The 21,137-nt window shown below is 43.4% G+C and overlaps 1 long non-coding RNA gene across 1 annotated transcript; it reads right to left on the bottom strand.

Annotated features, from left to right (window-relative positions):
- Window positions 1-532: 532 nt before the first annotated feature.
- On the bottom strand, window positions 533-15,441 carry LOC106564886 (uncharacterized). Its single transcript, XR_001319558.1, has 2 exons — window positions 14,696-15,441; window positions 533-2,892 (listed from the first exon to the last, which is right to left on the bottom strand). It is a non-coding gene; the product is annotated as an uncharacterized LOC106564886 (long non-coding RNA).
- Between the last annotated feature and the right edge of the window lie 5,696 nt (window positions 15,442-21,137).

The following is a 21,137-nucleotide window of genomic DNA, read 5'->3' on the forward strand; positions in this document are numbered from 1 at the left end:
GATATTACTCCACTGTCGGAACTATAAGCACAAGCATTTTGCTACACTCGCATCAACATCTGCTAACCATGTGTATGTGACCAATAAAATTTGATTTGATTTGACGGACAGACAGACAGACAGACAGACAGACAGACAGACAGACAGACAGACAGACAGACAGACAGACAGACAGACAGACAGACAGACAGTAACAGAACAATAAATAAAAAACAGCTAGAGTAACACAGTGGACAGTGAGAGGGGGGTTCCATGTCTTCAGCACCCCCTTGCCAGACACATTCTAGGATGGGGGCAGCAGTAGTGTGATAAGCCCTGTCTCTCCTTGGATTGCAATTACCTCTTGAGGAAAGGGAGACAAGGGGAAATAAAGAGGAGACGTGTAGGGACTGAGTAATAGGAGATTTAGACAGGCAGTGGCTTTATCTGGCGGTACAAGAGTTCACACCCATGCACACACACACATATATGCACACACACATACACGCATACACCCATACACGCACACACACATACATGTACACACACAAAATGGGATAAAACTTTTATTTTTTACAGTTCTAACACCTTGTTAGCAACCAGGCAGCCAAATAAATGTGTCTTGGTCAGGTCATTTCTCTCTCGCCCTCCTCTCTCTAACATTACTTCTCCGACTACAGTACGTAGCAATCAGCCATTCAATCTGATCTCTTCTGATATTCGCTCTCCCTCAACCACACAATCCCTTCAAACAAACGCCTTTTAATGAAAATGCATTCCAGAGTTGTGTGGATTTAACCGGATTTTCTCCACTCTTTTTCTAGGCTTCGGGGAAAGTGCTGAGGCTCCGGCAGCCCACTTTAAGAAGTGCTGACACCAGAGGATAGGAATGAGGACTACAGATCAGCTTAGGAGAACACCAGTCTACCCAGTCAGCCACGCGTTATGGAGCAGCAGCACAACCCACCAGAAAAATAGGGCCTCCTGTTGTGCATACCAAATGGCACCCTATTCCCTATAAAGTGAACTACTTTTGACCAGAACCTTATGGGCCCTGGTCAAAAGTAATGCACTACATAGGAAATAGGGTGCCATTTGAGACACAACCTTACTGAAATACCAGGATAAATTGTGCACCTATTTCGGGAAACTGGGATCGTGAGAGCTTTAACCTGGCACATTTGACATGCTCAAGTGTAGATCCAGCTCGAAGTATTACAAGCATCACAGGCAGTCGTCACACTGTGGCGTCGTCAGTATCGCCTCATTTCTGTGCCCTTGTCGAAAAATGTTACCTTTGAAATTAATGGATAACGAGTAAGAAAACATTTGATCATTTGACACGGTGTTCAAACAAACATTAGGACTTAAAGTGCTTCAAATAGTTAAACTGTGAAATATCACTCTGTGCATTTTATGCATTAGGTTATGTACATATAACATCCATTACAGACATTCAGGACGGGAGGGGTCAGCTGTACGGTATACATATGGACCTAAATGAAGTCTGGATTTCGAGACATTCCCAGACGACAATAATACCGTGCAGATGTATTGAGAGGACTTGGCGACACAGGCACATTAGTTCCATTGAAAGGACAATGGCTTTGATGGGAACCAATCAAGACCATGAGTCCTGATGAATGCCACACAAATCAATGTCCTTTTTATTCACAAAGCTGCAAGGTAACCATGATTGTTATGGACTGTTTATAAATGGTTTATAAAGACTTTATAAATGGACATGTCATAGAATAGGTACATGTGCTGGTAGTTATAGATAACTATACTGAAGCAGTAAGGCACGAGGGGGTGGGGTATATTAAAGCAGTAAGGCCCGAGGAGGTGTTGAATATGGCCAATATACCACTGCTAAGGACTGTTCTTATGCACGACGCAACAAGGAGTGCCTGGATAGAGCCCATAGCCGTGGTATATTGGCCATATATCACAAACCCCCAAGGTACCTTATTGATATTTTAAACTGATTACCAATGTAATTAGAGCAATTTTTTTAACGTCTTTATAACCAGGTGTGTCATAGTAACGGTACATTGATTAGGAAGTGAGGGGTTATGTCACATCGGTGGCCAACAGATCTCAACATTCCTCATGGTCTGCTGATATGAAGAGTGACAGGGGTTAATGCAGCAGCGACACATCGGTCCAAACCACAGTCCCCCACGGCAGCCAAACTAAACCCAGTTCAACCCTACTGCTGTCCCTGTCTCGCCCCTGCCAAATCCTCAAAGGCTCAGGCCTAGTTTGCAGTGTGGAGACGTCAGAATATTGACCTCCTACACAGCTGAGAGGGGATGTTCAACCCTGGAGGACTGTGGAGTTTGCACAACAGGGTCCGGGGTCTACCATTGACAGAGAACTAAACAAACTTCAAAGAATAACCCCCACAAAGGAACATTCACTGACAAAATTGGTTAGAATTATGAAAATGAAATGAAAATAAAGGTTCACATGAAGAACAAAACTGAAAAAAACTCAACTTTACAAGCCAATAATGAACTGAATATGAACAATAACACTCACGATACATCAACATGTTGACAACATACATTACAACATGCCAAGTCATGCTCTCAATAATGAGTCCTGGAGCGGGGCCTAAAGGGGGATTGGACAGTGAGATAAAAAAACTAAATGGAGGACACTAAAGGGAGAACATCACATCTTCATGCCTCTCACTTTCAAGATGGCCGATGTCGGTCTGGACAGAAAAAGTCAGTCTTCGACTGGTCCAGATGTTTTCTTGTCCCATTGTCATCCAGACGCAAGCCTGGTTCCTTGACAAGCCTCTCCAGACAGAACCCATTCCCATTGGTCCACACTGGACCGCTTCCAATCTTCTGACAGCTCCTTTCCATGGGTCAACATTAGAGTGGTCCTTTGAGCCATAGCCTGAAAGACAAAGGAAGAGAGCACATCCCCCTTGAGGTTAGTATAATTAAAGAACCTTTGGACACATCTTAGCTCCATAGGGAGCACTGGTGACATATATCCAGGTAGATAATATTCTAGATAGTTTATTATTCAGACCCTGCTAGGGCGTTAGTCAGATCTCCCTCATGATCGCTACAGTGGTCGTGGGTGAAAGGTCACATCAAATAGACAAGGCCTAAGATGACAGCAGAAGACGCCACCGTGCAATTCCCCAGAGTCTTCCATGAGCCAGGATCCCCCCCTATTCAAGGGTTTTCGGCAAGGGATTGGAAAGGTCGCCTGGCAACACAGGTCAACGCTTTGATCCGATCAGAGGAAATCTCAAGGCCTTTTTATGCATGAGAAGAAGTTGGCTGCCATTTTGAATTTCAGAGGTGAAAAGCTGGGCCAAAGGGTCCCGAAGGGAGCCGGCAGCTCTTCATTATTCAATCAGCAGCGTCGCTTAGATGCTGATGGACTAAAACAAGATGGGTGGAAACAAAAAAGGACCCATGATAACAGTTATTAAACTGCATATTTTATCAGGCCCCCCATTAGAAAGTCAATTGTCGGTTATGTATTCATGCAGGCAGCGAAAGGCTCCGAGAGAGACTGACCCCTATGCTTGACCTCTCTACGGCTTTGAACTTTTTTTTTTGTGGTGTCGACTCCCTCCCAGAATGAATGCTTTGATTCGGCATCCAGTTGCAGAAGTAAACCACATTACATTTTAGGAATGTAAATAATAGAAAGTGCTTTTGTGAAAAATTCATTGGATGCTCCGGCGTTGCCACATAATTATTTAGAGAGCATATGTAAATACCTCTTACGATTATGGAGGAATGCATGCCATTTCCTCTTCAAAGCCATAACCATTCATTTCGTTAGCGGAGATAGGAGTTCCATAAAGAAAAAATGCCGGACAACTATAGAAATTGGTTGCTCCATGGTTGTGAACTGCGGTGAGAGAACATTGTATTTTCAAGTGTTCCAAGTGCTCTTTAGCCCTAGTATAAAGGCCTATTTATCTTTCTATTAAGCATTGTTTAAGTCCATTTGTCTGAGAGCTTCAATTAAAACAGTTCTTGAGTTCTCAAATGAAAACGGTTTATTGAACCCAAACTTTCACAGGCTACTGTCTGGCCGTAGCCCACACCAAACAAACCCTTAAAGAAACAGCAACAAGTTATACAAGAAAAGAGAGAGAACAAAGAAAAAGCCTGGTCTTATAACTTGCAGTGCTCAACCCCCTGCCCAGCCCCCCCCCCCCCCCCCCCGTTCCACCAACCACAAGGACTCCTGGCACTAACACATTTCAGGCATTCACTTGACTGGCAGACAGCAGGGGGACTGGCATGCTGGACCCCGTGAAACCATGAGCAAATGGATAAATGGGTCCTAATTACCACAGAACAACAGCACATCAGAACACAGGCACATAACTGTCCAAGCGGATTGCTGCTATATAAAACAAAAAAACTGAAATGGGCATATTCTATCATATGAATCAAGATTTTTTTTTGCAGATCTTCACATGGTCTTTAAGACTGTCAGCTGTGTATGTTTTGACTCAGATATTCACATGATCTTTTTGCCTGTCAGCTGTGTATGTTTTGACTCAGATATTCACATGGTCTTTAAGACTGTCAGCGGTGTATGTTTTGACTCAGATATTCACATGGTCTTTAAGACTGTCAGCGGTGTATGTTTTGACTCAGATATTCACATGGTCTTTAAGACTGTCAGCTGTGTATGTTTTGACTTAGACCCTGTACGTCCTCAGACAGACACAATGACAGAGTGACTTTCTTCCCCTCTCTGGAGAAGGGGACGTGTTAGAGGAATGACTTGACTAGCGGGCAGCCTTGCTACTGCTTCTTCAAACTGTGTGTGCAGCATGATTGCGCTGGTGCACATATAATTAATTGTCATAAATCAAAGGTTATATGATGAACACTCTTTGCGCTAAAATCTACATTGAATAATTTGTCCAACCAATGGAGATGGTGTTATCCATTCCCATGTGACCAAGTGAACCGACGTTGACAAAAACATTTATAGAAAAACATTGTTTTTTACAAGGTACCATAATCATGCAAATGAATATGGTTTGATATAAACTCTGTCAAACATCAGTAGCTAGACCAAGACTACCGCAAAACAAGATAAAAATGCAAATAACGACAGTATTTTTGTTGAAGTTACCGAGGAAAATAATTAGCTAAGCACACAATAGGACAAAGATATACTACAAAGACAGCCCAACTATCCCTTGGGAGAGACACACGGCTTCAATTAACTGACAGATAAGGACAGCATTAGGAATTCTATAATGTGTTGGCTGTAGCCTCCACTGCTTTCAACCTCAACCATACAGCAGCTAGCTAGCTAGCGTGGCTTCCCATCAATCGTGTCCTCTGAGTGTTTTGATCTGCTGGATGGTATGTGTCCTTGGAGATACACGTCTCTCTCCTCCTCCAACCTCTTTGTTTCCAACACCTGATTTTCCTTCCTGCATTGAAGCCAGCTAGCTGATCTGCTCTCTGCTGCAGCGGCTTCCTGCATATGGCTTCCGGCTTATTATGCAGTGAAGGTCACATGACTGTGGTGACTTTAAAGATGCATAATGCTGAGTCCGTGGAAGGGGATGCACGCACACACACACACGCACACACACACTACGTCTTTGGAACCGGGTCTAACCTAACCATGTAATCTCAGAGCCTCCTCTTCCGGCGGCCCACAGCCAAGTCATTCCGACAGGCCGACAGAACTCCCCGACTGCCTACGTCAGCCGTTTACATGGTTCCCCTTGAACATGGAGGGTCGTTTCCTGTAAGCCAGACAATATGCATGAATGCCCCTTCGTACTCCTGCTCCCCCTGTGAAGTAGTGTTCAGGTTACATTCCTCCAGGCTTAGCCCCAGCCTTCCCCCAACCTGCCAGACCCAGACACACACACACACACATAGATCTGTAAACTGTTTACACCCCAGTTCTCCCACCTGGAGGAGGGCCAAGCCAAACCTCCCTCTAACCCAAACCCAGAGCTCCACTGAGCATCAAGGCACCTCGGATTTCACCGTCGGGGAATCAGGAATACTTGTGTTTGGAGACACTCTCCATGATAGGGGGAGATAGGAAGAGGGGAATAGGACATGGAAGTTATCTTCCTAAAAAAGGAAGAGAAAGCAGGAAGTTTGGTCTTCACAGTTTGAGCTTGTTTTTTCAGTAAGAGCTGGAAATGAATTCCATCATGTATTCTCAGGTTTGGAGGGTATCTGCCTTCCCAATGCTTTGATTTTGATGGAAGCTGCTGAGAATGGAGAGAGGCAACATAGGTGTTCCCTTAGACATCACTGTCTTCAAAGTCCCATAAGAACCTCATATACTGCATTTACCACCACTTTAAACATTCCGCTACGTCAAACCCTATTTGGTCCACCACATGGTAATGCATGTTGAATTCTTGACATATTGTGCAAGTGTGATGTAAATCTACGACGGAGAAATCTCCCTCCCATACTCCCTGCATAGAGTTTCTTAGAACGAGCTAAACATACACTATTACTAAAAGAGGGAGAGAGAGAGGGGGAGAGAGAGAGGGATGTCACGAGAGCACGGGAGTGAAAGAGTCAGAGAAAGAGGTATGTCGAGAGGGGGAGAAATAGAGAGAGGGAGGGACGGGGAAAGAGAAAGATAGATTTACTGAGAAAGGGAGGGTGAGAAGAAGAGAGAGATGGAGAAAGAAAGGGGGAGTGTGGAATCAGAGAGGGAGGAAGAGTCTTGCATACATGAGGAATGAAAATGACTTTTCTTAACACATTTGCAAGGCTGCCACTCCCTTAATTCTGTGTCCAATTTGCTGCATCTTTGTAATAACGAGGAACTGTGGCAAAGAAAGACATTTTTATGGCTGGGGAGTGGAATTAAGAGAAGAAAAGGGAAAAGAAAAGAGGAGAGAGAGAAACTAGCATGTCCTGCAGTGACATGTACACTACCGTCCAAAAGTTTGGGGTCACTTAGAAATGTCCTTGTTTTTGAAAGAGAAGCACATTTTTTGTCCATTAAAATAACATAAAATTTATCAGAAATACAGTGTAGACATTGTTAATGTTGTAAATGACTATTGTAGCTGGAAACGACAGATTTTCTATGGAATATCTACATAGGTGTACAGAGGCCCATTATCAGCAACCATCACTCCTGTGTTCCAATGGCACGTTGTGTTAGCTAATCCAAGTTTATCATTTTTAAAAGGCTAATTGATCATTAGAAAACCCTTTTGCAATTATGTTAGCACAGCTGAAAACTGTTGTCCTGATTAAAGAAGTAATAAAACAGGCCTTCTTTAGACTAGTTGAGTATCTGGAGCATCAGCATTTGTGTGTTTGATTACAGGCTCAAAATGGCCAGAAACAAAGACGTTTCTTCTGAAACTCATCAGTCTATTCTTGTTCTGAGAAATGAAGGCTATTCCAGGTGAGAAATTGCCAAGAAACTGATGATCTCGTGCAACGCTGTGTACTCCCTCTAACCAGAATAGAAAGAGGAGTGGGAGGCCCCGGTGCACAACTGAGCAAGAGGACAAGTACATTAGAGTGTCTAGTTTGAGAAACAGATGAACAGCTTCATTAAATAGTACCCGCAAAACACCAGTCTCAACGTCAACAGCGAAGAGGCGACTCCGGGATGCTGGCCTTCTAGACAGAGTTCCTCTGTCCAGTGTCTGTGTTCTTTTTCCCATCTTAATCTTTTCATTTTATTGCCCAGTCTGAGATATGGCTTTTTCTTTGCAACTCTGCTTAGAAGGCCAGCATCCCGGAGTCGCCTCTTCACTGTTGACGTTGAGACTGGTGTTTTGCGGGTACTACTTAATGAAGCTGCCAGTTGAGGACTTGTGAGGTGTCTGTTTCTCAAACTAGACACTCTAATGTACTTGTCATCTTGCTCAGTTGTGAACTGGGGCCTCCAACTCCTCTTTCTATTCTGTTTAGAGCCAGTTTGCGCTGTTCTGTGAAGGGAGTAGTACACAGCGTTGCACGAGATCTTCAATTTCTTGCCAATTTCTCGCATGGAATAGCCTTAATTTCTCAGAACAAGAATAGACTGATGAGTTTCAGAAGAAAGTGCTTTGTTTCTGGCCATTTTGAGCCTGTAATTGAATTCTCCAGATACTCAACTAGTCTAAAGAAGGCCAGTTTTATTGCTTCTTTAATCAGGACTACAGTTTTCAGCTGTGCTAACATAATTGCAAAAGGGTTTTCTAATGCTCAATTAGCCTTTTAAAATGATAAACTTGGATTAGCTAACACAACGTGCCATTGGAACACAGGAGTGATGGTTACTGATAATGGGCCTCTGTACGCCTATGTAGATATTCCATTACAAATCAGCCGTTTCCAGCTACTATAATCATTTACATCATTAACAATTTCTACACTGTATTTCAAAATAATTTGATGTTATTTTAATGGACAACAAATGTTATTTTCTTTGAAAAACAAGGATATTTCTAAGTGAACCCAAACTTTTGAATGGTAGTGTACATTGAATACAAATCAGAGGCATTGCCTGCTTTACTAGCTAGCTGTGGCGCTGCAACTCATTTGCAATGCATCAACTGGAGCTCAATCAGAGAAAGGCCCTGGTGCATAAAAAGGCGTGCTGCTCTCTGAATATTAGCTAATGTTAAATTTGCAAGTCTTGCGAGACAGAGAGAGACAGAGAGAGAAAGAGAGAGAAAGAGAGAGAGAGAGAGAGGGAGAGGGAAAGGGAGAGGGGGGGGATTTCTTGTGAAACCTCTCTATGAATCACTTTGTAGTGCTGGATTGATGGAAGTGATGCCTGGGTAGGGATTACTCTTTTCATTACAAACCCCCATCTGGTACCAAGACCACGTCTGTCCAGCCTTTTGCCTTTAAAGTGCCGGCTTGGGTTTCACATCAATCTATTCCTATTGCAGCTGTGCTGGGGAAATAAGACAGACCCACACACGCATATACACATGTATTTACACACACGCACGGATACACACACTCATACACACATGTATGGCGCACAAAAACCCATCCACCCCTTCCTTACACAAGCATCTGCACTCATACACACACGTGCACAGCATTTATAAACACACACCAAAACACAGACATATGTCCCCATCCCCCTCCCCACCCAGTCACAAAGACACAAAGGGAAAACACAAGAAAAGGACAGCACTGATTTTTGAACCGTGCCTATTTCCAACTTGAAAGAGGCAGCCATAATTAAAACCAATGGGCACCATCATGAAATAAATGAAAAGCAATCCATCCGCCATGCAGCCCCCCCATCCCTTCTTTTAACTGAAGCATTGGTCCAGAGCCCCACAGATGTTCTCTCCCCCTTCCTCTCTCAGATGTGTTAGGCAAGGCAGAGAGACAGACAGGAAGCTGTCATTAGGTCAGACCTCAGGGAATGGCCTCCCTATAGACCACTGTTTCTTTTTCTTCTCCACCCTGTCTTTGGTCATTCAAAATGGCCACCACTCTTTGTGTATCACGTCGCCCGGACAGCTCGACACTTCATTAAAACCCCACTTGTCATTAGATAAAGCGTTGTAATGGCTGAACCCTGCACCCCTAAATCTACGCTGCATGCCAAATTACACTCAATTCACTCAATTCCCTGAATGGCTCTGGTCAGAAGTAGTGCACTATGTAGGGAATAGGATGCAGCTATAGTCTCTGTTGTAAATGGCGGTATGACAACTGGAACATGACTATGAGGTAGTATACCAGGTGTCATCATCATTCACCACCAACTCTGCTTTCTTATTTCAAACAATAAACTGAATTCATCCGTCCATATAACAAAGGCAGATGGTTCCCTATACATGGAACCATGTAGTATCCTCCTAGTTGAGCCAGTTTTGAATTATTCACGATTCATATCAAGTGGGTGGGAGAGACGACTGATGCTGCTAAAGAATGGTCCTTATTGGTGGTAGTTACATGCCAATGTTTCAACATATGTCGGTTTAGAGAGAGAGAGAGAGAGAGAGAGAGAGAGAGAGAGAGAGAGAGAGAGAGAGAGAGAGATGCACCTGTTCTATAACTAACTTATAGTCATTGCACAGCTATGGGCCACCAATTAGCCTAATAACATGCTAGTAATTGAAGCAGGATGTAAATATTCGAATTGTTATTTTTACAATAAAGAGATCGAAACTGTCATGGAGCATTAAAGGAATATTGATGAGCAAGAGGGATGGGGAATTAAAATAACATTAATCGACAAAAATATGTGTTACACTGACTGACTTGCAAGTACTCGAAAAGGAAACATTCAGATCCCTCTAGTCTGCTCTGGCAATGAAAATTATTCACGAAGTAGAAGTAGTGTATTAGGCAAGACATCTACCATTTGTAACAAATGCTATTGGATTTCACACGTGACATTGGCGAGGCACAATTCCCTTTGTAATTCTACTGTCTAAATTGGCTGCTAGGGACGGGAGCTCTTTATCTTGAACTGTGTCATCATAGATCTATAGTCTCATCAGAAATAAGAACGTATCCATTATCTCATCATCTGCCTGTCCTGAGCAGTCCCAGACCAACTGGATATGAACAAAGAGCTTAATATTACATTCTGACTAGATAAAGGAAAGCCGATTTCATTACATTTGACATTCTTTTTAAATTCACTACAATTAACACTGCCTTTTGATTTGGTTTTCTATACATGGAGGAAATATTTTGTTAAATTCTTATTTATTAGGGTGTAGGTGAATGTGAGCTCTCGTTAGACCAATGCATCAGTTTTAAACAAAGTACAATTCTCTAGCCTTTCCCTGAAATAATGATTGGCGTAACGAGCAGGTACACCACTGGTCAATTGGAGCTACTAGCGTCTAGGCGCTCCTGTCTTTGTGGTGTCAGTGTTTGTCTCTTCACTGAACTGGACACCACAAATGGACACCACAGCGCTGTGGGCAACCATTAGTTAACAGGAGAAACATGCCTTAAAGAGGCAACCATCGCCATCACCTCCTCCCTTGTCAGGAGAGTCTGGACAGCCCCTTGGTGCTCAAACCGGTTTGCAATCTTGCTCGTTCTCTTTATGTCTGCATGTTAACAATGTGGACACATTGCACATAGTTGCTCTAACCATGCTCTCTCTGAGCTTCGTCTGTGGTCTCGCTCTATTAAATGAAATGGAAGAAATATCGTATGCATTCAACTGATGAGCAATTAGCCAGCCAGAAGAACCCCTCCCCTGCAATCTGCACGTGCAAGATGCATCAGGCATACGTCAAGCCAGGGGTTCAGAAACCAACCAACTCCTTCAAGGTGCGCTGGTATCACTGGCATCATCTGAAGTGTTCTTGTTTTGGTTTGTTCCAGGGAGGAATGTACATTAACTGTATGGAACACGATGTTCCCATTGCTTCCCATTGCTCTGGGGACTCTAGGTCTTTCTGATCATGTTTGGGTTCCTTTAAACACAGTAATTTACGGGGACCCCAGCCCTAGATCAGAGGTCTTTATGTGGGTTAGCTGGGGGGAACCGTGGGGTGGGTGGGGGAAACATGGTCGGCTACAGCGCTGGAAGTTCTGAATGAAAACAGCATGGCATTTAATGGGCTGACCTCTGGGTGGTCCAATCAACCTCAAGATGACATTTACTGACACATGGCGTCCATGGCGATTGATGATAGACTGGGTAATGGCTGCTTATTATCCGTCCTCTTCAGATGGTTCAAATGTTGATTTATCCAGATGACAACATCGCTTGATTACATGATGCAAATTAAGGAATTCCAAACAGGTTGAGCTGGTTTTCTCTGAGTTTTGTGGCTTTTTGACAGCTTCATCTAGGCTTGGATTCATAAGCCTTATGGTCTAAGGCTTAGGGAGTAAAACGGGTACAAATATCTCACACTCCCCAAACCAAAGACTTATGAAGAAGTTTGTGGTGAATAACTGAAATGCATATTGACTCCATATTTTCCATAAGATCTTGGTTCTGGCCGGGACATACCATTCTTTATTGCTAAAGGGGGACATTGGTGCATAAATCAGAAAATGTCTAAAAACAACTCACTTCCTCCTCAGACCCAAAGTCATGAGGTACATGCTGTGGAGTGCTGCTCACCACATCTGACCTCAAATCTCACAAACCTAGTGTTACTAATCTGCATCATAAGACACCTCTGGTCTTCCCTCCTATATGGGTTTCCTGGTAAAACCCCTCAGCGTGTTGCAATTGACCTGCTGCCCAGAGTTCGAAGCCTTTAAGACCATTATGAAACGTCCATCGTAAGAGACTGCTGTCAGTGCTTATTAACGTTGAGGGACCAAACCTGTTACACGTGGCACACAGCATCAAAGCAATTGAAAACCCATTTCCTGTAACAGGAATAACACTGAGTAAGCAATTCTTCAATGGAGTAGCAACCATTCTGGACATGAGTTTCAACTACTGGCCAGCATGCTTTCGTTTACAAAATGACATCTACAACTTGCTCTGTTGTATCTCTCCGCTACTGTTCAAGGTTATGTGTCAATCACTGGTGGATGGAACTATTTTTAAACTGTTAATAAGTTGAATGGAGGCTGAATGAAACCTGAATGGAGGTTGAATCAAGGTTGAAGCATGTTTTTCTGTCTTTGCCCTTGGCGACAGTGATTGCCATCTAAAACGACATAATAATCCAGCAATCAGCTCAGAGTGATAGCTATGGCTTTGGGGCTATTTCTCCAAAACCAACTTCCCATTATTGCAGTTATCTCCCGTGTCCAAATGGCCTCAGTATCTCTAACCGGAGGTCCAACTGACCAGCTTAGACTTAGCCTCATGCTGTTATGATGTGTTTTGTTGCGAGGCTGAAGAGAAAAGACTTGGGAGATAAGCTTAAAGTGACTTAGACTTTAAAACACACTGTTTTAAAAATGCTGAATTGGAAAAAAAAGTTATACCCTTGCTCTATCTCACCAGCAATGTGGCCTTCTTCAAACTCTAAAAACGTATAGGGAACATGTGCTCTACAATCATTTCAGTCACAAGATGTTCTTGCTAGTCAATCTATCAATCATTTGAAAGCATTTGAGAGACATTTTGAAGAACTTAATGAATGGGGTTACGTGGTCCAAAATGTTCAACATAATCCCAACTTCAAATAGAGTCTTCGGCTATCAGTAGAAAGCACCAGGATTTAAAATGTGTGTCAAATCACAAGTGGTTCGTGAAATGGCAGTCTGTAATTTCCTGGAACTCTGTGCTACTGAGCTCTCACCCACTTCAGAGAACCATCTCAGTGTGGAGCCACCGCCATTCGCAAAACTGTCCAACAACACAACATAAAAAAAATTATTGGGCCTCCCGGGTGGTACAGAGGTCTAAGGCACTGTATCGCAGTGCTAGCTGTGCCACTAGAGATTGTGGGTTCGAGTCCAGGCTCTGTCGCAGCTGGACGTGACCGGGAAAACCATGTGGCGCCGCACATTTGGCCCAGCATCGTCCGCGTTAGGGGAGGGTTTGGCTGGCAGGCATCTCCTTGTCCCGTCGTGCACTAGCGACTCCTGTGGTGGGCTGGGTGCAGTGCACGCTGACACGGTCGCCAGGTGCATGGTGTTTCCTCTGACACATTGGTGCATCTGGCTTCCAGGTTTAGCGGGCATTGTGTCAAGAAGCAGTGCGGCTTGGTTGGGTGTGCTTCGGAGGATGCACGGCTCTCGACCTTTGCCTCTCCCGAGTCCATACGGGAGTTGCAGCGATGAGACAAGACTGTAACTACCAATTGGATACCACAAAACTGGGGAGAAAAATGGGTAAAAGTAAAAAAATATATATATAAAAAATAAAACAATAGATCCACAGATATCCAGTCAGGATCCAATAAAGATGGTTTCTCCATGCTGACAATATCCATTTCATTTGGAGGTTTGAAGAGTCAGTCTGACAAATGGCTTCCCACAGAGATCCCATGATGGAGGGATTGGGGATGGAAGGGGGGAAGTCGAGGAGAGGGGAGGTCGGGCAGTATGGTGCTAAACAGACCTGCTTATGGAGAGAGTAGCAAATTGTTATCGTCTTATGACCAAGTCCGTATTCCAAACCCATTTCAAAACCTCCAAGGCGGCCGATATTTAATTGTGGGCAGCTGTGATTTAATAAGAAGAATACGAGGCGCGTTTTAAAAGGATGATGACAGCAATGGCTACCTGCAGTGCTCAGAGAAAAACAGAGGGCACCCCCCCTAAGCGCTCCATCTTTTACAAGGCTACAAACAGCTCAGCTTTGGCTCGGCCAGTTTTGAAGACAGCCCAAAGACGAAAAATAATAGGAAAATGTAGCCCAGGATTCTGAATAAAAGGCCTGAATCTCACTTCACTGGGATAGTTTTCTGTTCATTTGGCTACCTGTGGTTTCTGCATATTAGCCTATTATACTATAGCTTTACAACCCACTGTGAAACCAACACATACAGAATTGTGTAAAGTTTTTACCTGGTTTTATAAAAACATTTATTTTATTTTTCCATTCGCATCCGTAAAACCACCTGCAGGAGTGGTTTACGAATTTGGGAAAAGTACACCTGAAAAATCCCCACCAGAAACAATATTTCCACAAAAACATTCCCGCCAATACTCATAGCGATACACAGTGACCGCGCAGTATCTGTATTTTTACATAAGTCGATCATGAAAAGAATTGTAAACAACGCTTTGACCATCGTATTGATAGCAATGATGAATTATGACATGAACAGCATCAGACACGATATTGGACCCCCTACCTGGCAGCCCCTCATCCTCGTCCCCCGCTGGGTTGTGTTTTGTTTATCCATGGCGGCTCCATTAACTGCCTCCCCCAAATCGTCCATTTCGTCCGTAGGTGGTCCAGGATCGGGCTGTCCTTCTCGGCATTGTGCAACTGGAATAGGTGCGTCCTCTCCTGTTTCATACTGCAGTTTTAGACTCCACGATCTGATTGGACAACGAGGAGCGAGACTTCATCAGCAGAACATCCCTGTCGTCATGACAACTTGCCAATATCCCAATAGGGGTGGAGGGGTGAAAAAAAACATGGTTGCCTTCTTGATTCAGAACGGAAGACGTCAACGGTAGTTTATTTCTACATCATCGTTACCTCATTTCTTGTTTTCTTTCCCAACCTCGTTGCTAATTTCCTGGTCGGTCTGCTCTTTGAGAGTTACTAGGCCAATGTGCTACTGGGTCTGAAGCCAGCAGATGTCCCATCGGAGTTCCTTAGTCCCATTCCTCGCTCCCCAGGATGCCCAATCGGCTTAAAATGATGCCTATAATCATTAATATACGCTTCAATCACTCAGTGGAGAAAAGAAGGAGCCAAAAACTCCACAACCAGCTACTTTCACCTGTAACCCAGTTCTCTCTATGAGATTGCATCATTGAACTTGGTTATAATACAGGGGATTATTCAATAGCGCTTATAATATCCATGGAACCATTACAGTGGCTGTATATCTTGTGTTAAAAATAAACTTGTAAAAAGTTCCATCTACTTCAGTCTCTATACCCCCCCCCCCCCCCCCCCCCAAATTGGTGTTCCCATGCTGGGATCCTCCCTACCCTTTAAGTCTCCCCCCAAATCTCTCTTTAATAACTTGGGACTGATTTCCAGTCAAGTGCAAAGCATTCGGTTAGAATGCATAAGTCTGATAAGTAAGCATACATTTGGTGTTTCGGTAGAAACAACCAAAAAGAAAAGATGAGAAAGAAAGAAAACCCCAAGGAAACCAAGCCAAATAAAGCAAAAGAGCTAAACAAAAAAAGAAGAAAGAACAGAGAAAAGGAGTAGAGAAAGAAGAGAGAAAGGAAAAAGTAAAGCCATGGGGCATTATCTCGTTGTCAGCCACGCTATCCGCGGTCCAAACAGATGTACATTTAGCGGGCGAGACACCTGCTGTGCTGCTAGCCTGGCTAGCTCTCTGATTAGCAGGGGGAGACGGCTGGTTCCCAGGGTTCCTTTCCCAGTCTCCCTCCACGATGACCTTGGCTGCTCCCGCAGCGCTTCTCAGCTATGGCTCCCATGCTAGAGCTGAATGGCGGCCCGGGACGCAGGGCCTCGCCCGAGCTGCTTTGATACTAATCCCCCTACATTGTGCTAGCACGACACCCTACCTGGTCCGTTAGCCTAGAGGCGGCGCGGCGGCCATTGAAAGTAAGGTGATGAATGAAGGCGTAGCTGCAGGAAGCCTGGCTCCCCATGAAGCCTATGCGACAGTGCAGGCCACAAAGCTGCTTAAAACAGTCACTAGCGTTTTTCCTCAGTTTTGGTGGATTTCGGGTATAAGAAAAAAGATGCCCCAAGTATTCCTTGCTGTCCTGGGCTTTTGGCGAAAGCATATCATTCTCTGAATATGACGAGCGGGAACGGTGGTCAGGCTTTTCGAAAAACGTAAACAACGAGTCACCAGCCATGCTTAGATGCAAAGTATACCTGGAGACACTGGTCAACACATCATTGCATACACACCAAGACCAAAACTGACACAAACACGCGCATGCAGACAGACACACACTAACCTGCACACTCAAGACAACTGGAAAGAAATGCATAATGCTGCTAACAGTAGGAGCCGGCAGAAATGTATCGAGTGTGGCAAGGGACAGTGGATGTACCTCTTAAAGCGGTAGCATCCTTTTTTTTTAAAGACCACCGCCCCACTGTTTTTAGGGATGCAAGAGAGGACCGACCTGTTTCCAGCTAAGCCACAGAACCAACCTTAACCATGACCCTGTTGTCGCAGAATCGTATGGATTGTCTCGTCCTTTATCGTCTACATGCATTCATATAAAGTCAAGGAAAATACTAGAACTGTTTCGTGTACGACCATAACTCGCTAATGTTTACGGATATTCCACATGACACCATGAGAACCTCCTGAGATCCATAAAGTCTATTCATTACTGTTCATCAGTCCTAGCCAACAAAAGAGGGGTTTGATCGCGTTTGGAATTCACCATAGTGGGAATATAAAAGCCCACTCATTCCATCATTCACACATCTAGAAGAACCGGGGCTGGCAGCAATGCTCGATTCTGCCAATTCAGATTTCGCCCGGTGACACGGAATCGCAAATCTGTCTCCAAATACATTTAGACAGCGGTAAAAAAACAAAAAACACAACCATTTCATTGTAACGTCACCACGCTGTAGAGAGAAGAGAGGACTGCTGGGTGCCAGACTCTTAAGGGGCCCGAAGCCGAATTGAATGCCTCTTGTCAGGGGGCCCTGATGTGATTACCGCCCCCTGCTAGGGCAGGGATAGTGAAGTTGTCTGGAGCTGGCAAGGAGACTCAAATGGCACCACGGGATGCCCTCTCGCCTGGAAGCCTGCTCTGGACGCAGCAGGGGAGGGGGGCCAGGGTATCCACCATCCACACCAGGGAGTCTCTACCTCTCTGTTGTGTGTGTATGTGTGTGCGTGTGTGTGCGTGTGCGTGTGTGTGCGTGTGTGTGTGTGTGTGTGTGTGTGTGTGTGTGTGTGTGTGTGTGTGTGTGTGTGTGTGTGTGTGTGTGTGTCTCCTACCCCCATTCATGACCTCTGAATGTCAGGTCAATGTCGTATGTTGTTGGGACAAAGGCTTGTTGTTCTTGAGAATCACTGGAGATGTTACTGATCATTTAATGATATTGACTGACTACCTTGCACCAAATCTGAGGCTTTACATGTTTAAGTAAAAACCCAGTGGAAAAGATTATTAGTTGAGTTTTGATTCATTGTATGCCTCCTTCCAAAACAATTGCCGCCATAACCTGAAACACAATATACCATATACTATGTGTATAAAAAAAAAGTAGTTGAAAAAACAACAACTTGGAAGACTCATAGATGAGACAACTCCCGCTAGCTCTTCTAGGCCTAAACCTTTCTCTATTTTTTTATGAATACACCAATGTTTTCCAGCAACACTGAGACGTGTTTATTCTTATCATTATTATATTTACCCTTGAACGTCTCTCTCTGGCCTGCAGACTTTGAGAACAATATCTCATGAATAATTCATGCTCGAAAATTATTCCGATCACAATGGAATGTTTACATTTAGTCCATGACGCACGCATGTAAGTGAATAACGCAGCAAGTAAAACATCTCTCATCATCACCTTCTCTGAATTACTCCCTAGGTAGACATCATACTGGTGTAATAAGATGAATAATAAGATGAAACACCATATGAAATCAGGGGAACCAGTGGCATACAGTAAGTGACATATGATCTTACAACCCCTGTGTTACTTCTCCCTGCTTCTCTCTAGCCCTCTGACCACCTACGTGGTGTATGGATCAGACGGATAAAGTATTTTGGGTTCCGGGGCATTTCAGATGTTTTAGCTGATACCCCTACGTCTCTGTGCTGCAGTCCCTCCTGAGGCGATGTAAAATAAGACTTCAAAGCGCTCTCCGAAATAGTCCTGACACAATCTCATTTCCTCGTGTTACAAGGAGGGCTGCTCAGACTGGAATGTCTCCCTCTGACTCTGTCCTAAGTAGCACCCTATTCCTTATATATAGTGCACTACTTTTGACCAGTGTCCTATTGTCCCTGGTCAAAAGTAGTGCACTATATAGGGAATAAGGTGCCATTTAGGATGTAGACTGGGTCTGCTCTACCTCAGAGCGACTGACTGCTGCATGATGACGGGAGGCCATTTTGACAGAGGCGATTAAATATGGACACTTGGACATCTGCTTAAGGCAAAGCCAGATGGGAGGAGAATTTACAAGGGCCTGGCTGGGTCACGTTGGGTCTGGGATGAAAAGGAAATGGGAGAGGCTCATTTGGTAAGTGGCTATAATGAGTGACGGCCCACAAATGACTGGGAAGTATGACATTGTACAGATGACATATTAGCGGTTAAGTTTCGGTCTGTAGGATTGGAAGATGTGATGATATTAGTCACTGGCAGTTGATTTGCAGTTGATTTATTGTATCTAAAGCATGCCTTTCTTGATTAATCGTGTATTTGTATGTGCTGATTTGAATAAATAGGCCTTGTGGGTAAGATGAAGCTAAACCTTACATCTACACACACAAGATTTCTAAGTGTTTCTTAGAATGCTGTTTGCATAGTGTGTGTTTGAATTTTGAATAAAAAAATAAATAAATATTTCACCTTTATTTAACCAGGTAGGCAAGAAATTATGAAATTATTAAATGAAATTATTCTGTTTGGGTTTATACTAGCAAACTGGATTAAACATGTCTGACACTCTCCTTGACTGGAACTCAGTCACGGCTTTGACACACTTATTACGCAGGAATTCGACCAGAAATTACAGCTGCCACAGATCTGACGCTCATTAAGTCTCTCTATCCTTGATGGACCCTTCCCATCGAAGGCAGTCCCTCATTTTCTACTTCTCAAAATGTGTTTTTTCACTTATTTCAGTATGGCTAAAATGACAGCCACAACTTAAATGGCATTCTCTCTCTCTGCTTCTCTCTCTCTGCAGTCAGTGGTATAAGCTGGTAACCTTGAAGGAAGCTATAATATTCTAGGGAAATTGCTACATTTGATTGAGAATGTGTAGTTCAAAATGGATGCCATCAGCCAAATTGGCCTACAGGTATTGAGTTGTTGCCAGGGCAACCTCGCCCTGAAGCGAATGGAAGTGAACGGTTAATGGAATTAAGCTAATAGGATTGGAGCAGTGTATTTCTCAAAACCACGCAGACATTGAGATAATGTCCAGGTAAGGACTTTAATTGCAATTGTACCACCATCAAAGAACCATTTGGCCAAAAAAAAAAATGTATTTTTCCACCAATTACACATCATTATCAACATGATACGTTTCAATCATACAATGAAATGAGTTGAGATTACCAATCAAGATAAAGTGATTGATAAGTTGGGATGTGATGCATCTCATATATTTGGAAACTTGGGTGAATTATATGTACTGTATGATAATTATTGGACTAAGCCTTCGCAGTCTCCAGAAATCCTATTTCCCTCATATTTAAATCAGCCTGCACCAAATCTGAGGCTTTACATGTTTAAGTAAAAACCCAGTGGAAAAGATTATTAGTTGAGTTTTGATTCATTATCCAAAGATACTGCAATAATGAATGGAGAATAAGTGAGACATGCAATTCTCATCCATCTCCTAAGACATGCCAAACTCTCGACTCTAACTCGTCCAATGGAATGCGGATTTTTCATAGATTTTCATAACTGCTTTTGAGGTTTAGATTGAGATCTCACCACTTGATCTATTTGACACTGCGTGATAAACATATTCTCAACAGGAACGAATTCTGTAGCAGCCGGCGTCTTGAGCTGATGTGTAGATCGACAAATACTGTAAGGTTCTGTATTTATTTTCTTAGTCAAACTTATGTTCGGTTTCGTTGTGTTCTTGAACGTAGCCCTGTCTTTCAAGTTTGTTCATTGATTTAACATGTGTTAGCTACTCACCTGGTCTCATCAGCTCCTTATTTAGTTCAGTTCATTCTGTTTGTGCCTTTGTGAGGTATTGTCCATTTTGACTCTACTAAGCCTTTTCCCAGCTCATTTGTGAGAACCAGTTATAGCCTTCAGTCTTAGTTTTGATTCACCTGCCTGTTTGCCTACCTGTGTATGACCATTGCCTACCTGTGTATGACCATTGCCTACCTGTGTATGACCATTGCCTGCCTGTGTATGACCATTGCCTACCTGTGTATGACCATTGCCTACCTGTGTATGACCATTGCCTACCTGTGTATGACCACTGAAAAAACGTGTTACAAATAACATGCTACTATTGTCTGAAGGTAGCTCTTTCCTGCAGTCAAATGACCTAGTGGCCTCATGGGTGGAATGTTATACATATTTTTTCATAATTAATAAACGTTATAATTTTTTTTTACGCAGGGTTTGGCCGGGGTAGGCTGTCATTGTAAAATTAGAATTTGTTCTAAACTGACTTACCTAGTTAAATAAAGGTTGACATGGTACAGTTGTCTTCTTTTCTTTTTATCCCATAACCATGTGTGTGAGGTGTATACTTTTGTTTCAAAGTAGATTTGTTCAAGGTTAAAGAAGGACATGTTCTTTTACTACTCATATCCTTGCTAATTTCAATCTCTTCAACACACACACACACACACACACACACACACACACACACACACACACACACACACACACACACACACACACACACACACACACACACAATTATTAAGCTGGTGCTAGCTAGC

The sequence above is a fragment of the Salmo salar genome, chromosome 12 (genome assembly GCF_965601325.2).
Source record: "Salmo salar chromosome 12, fSalSal1, whole genome shotgun sequence".
In the NCBI taxonomy this organism is placed as follows: domain Eukaryota; kingdom Metazoa; phylum Chordata; class Actinopteri; order Salmoniformes; family Salmonidae; genus Salmo; species Salmo salar.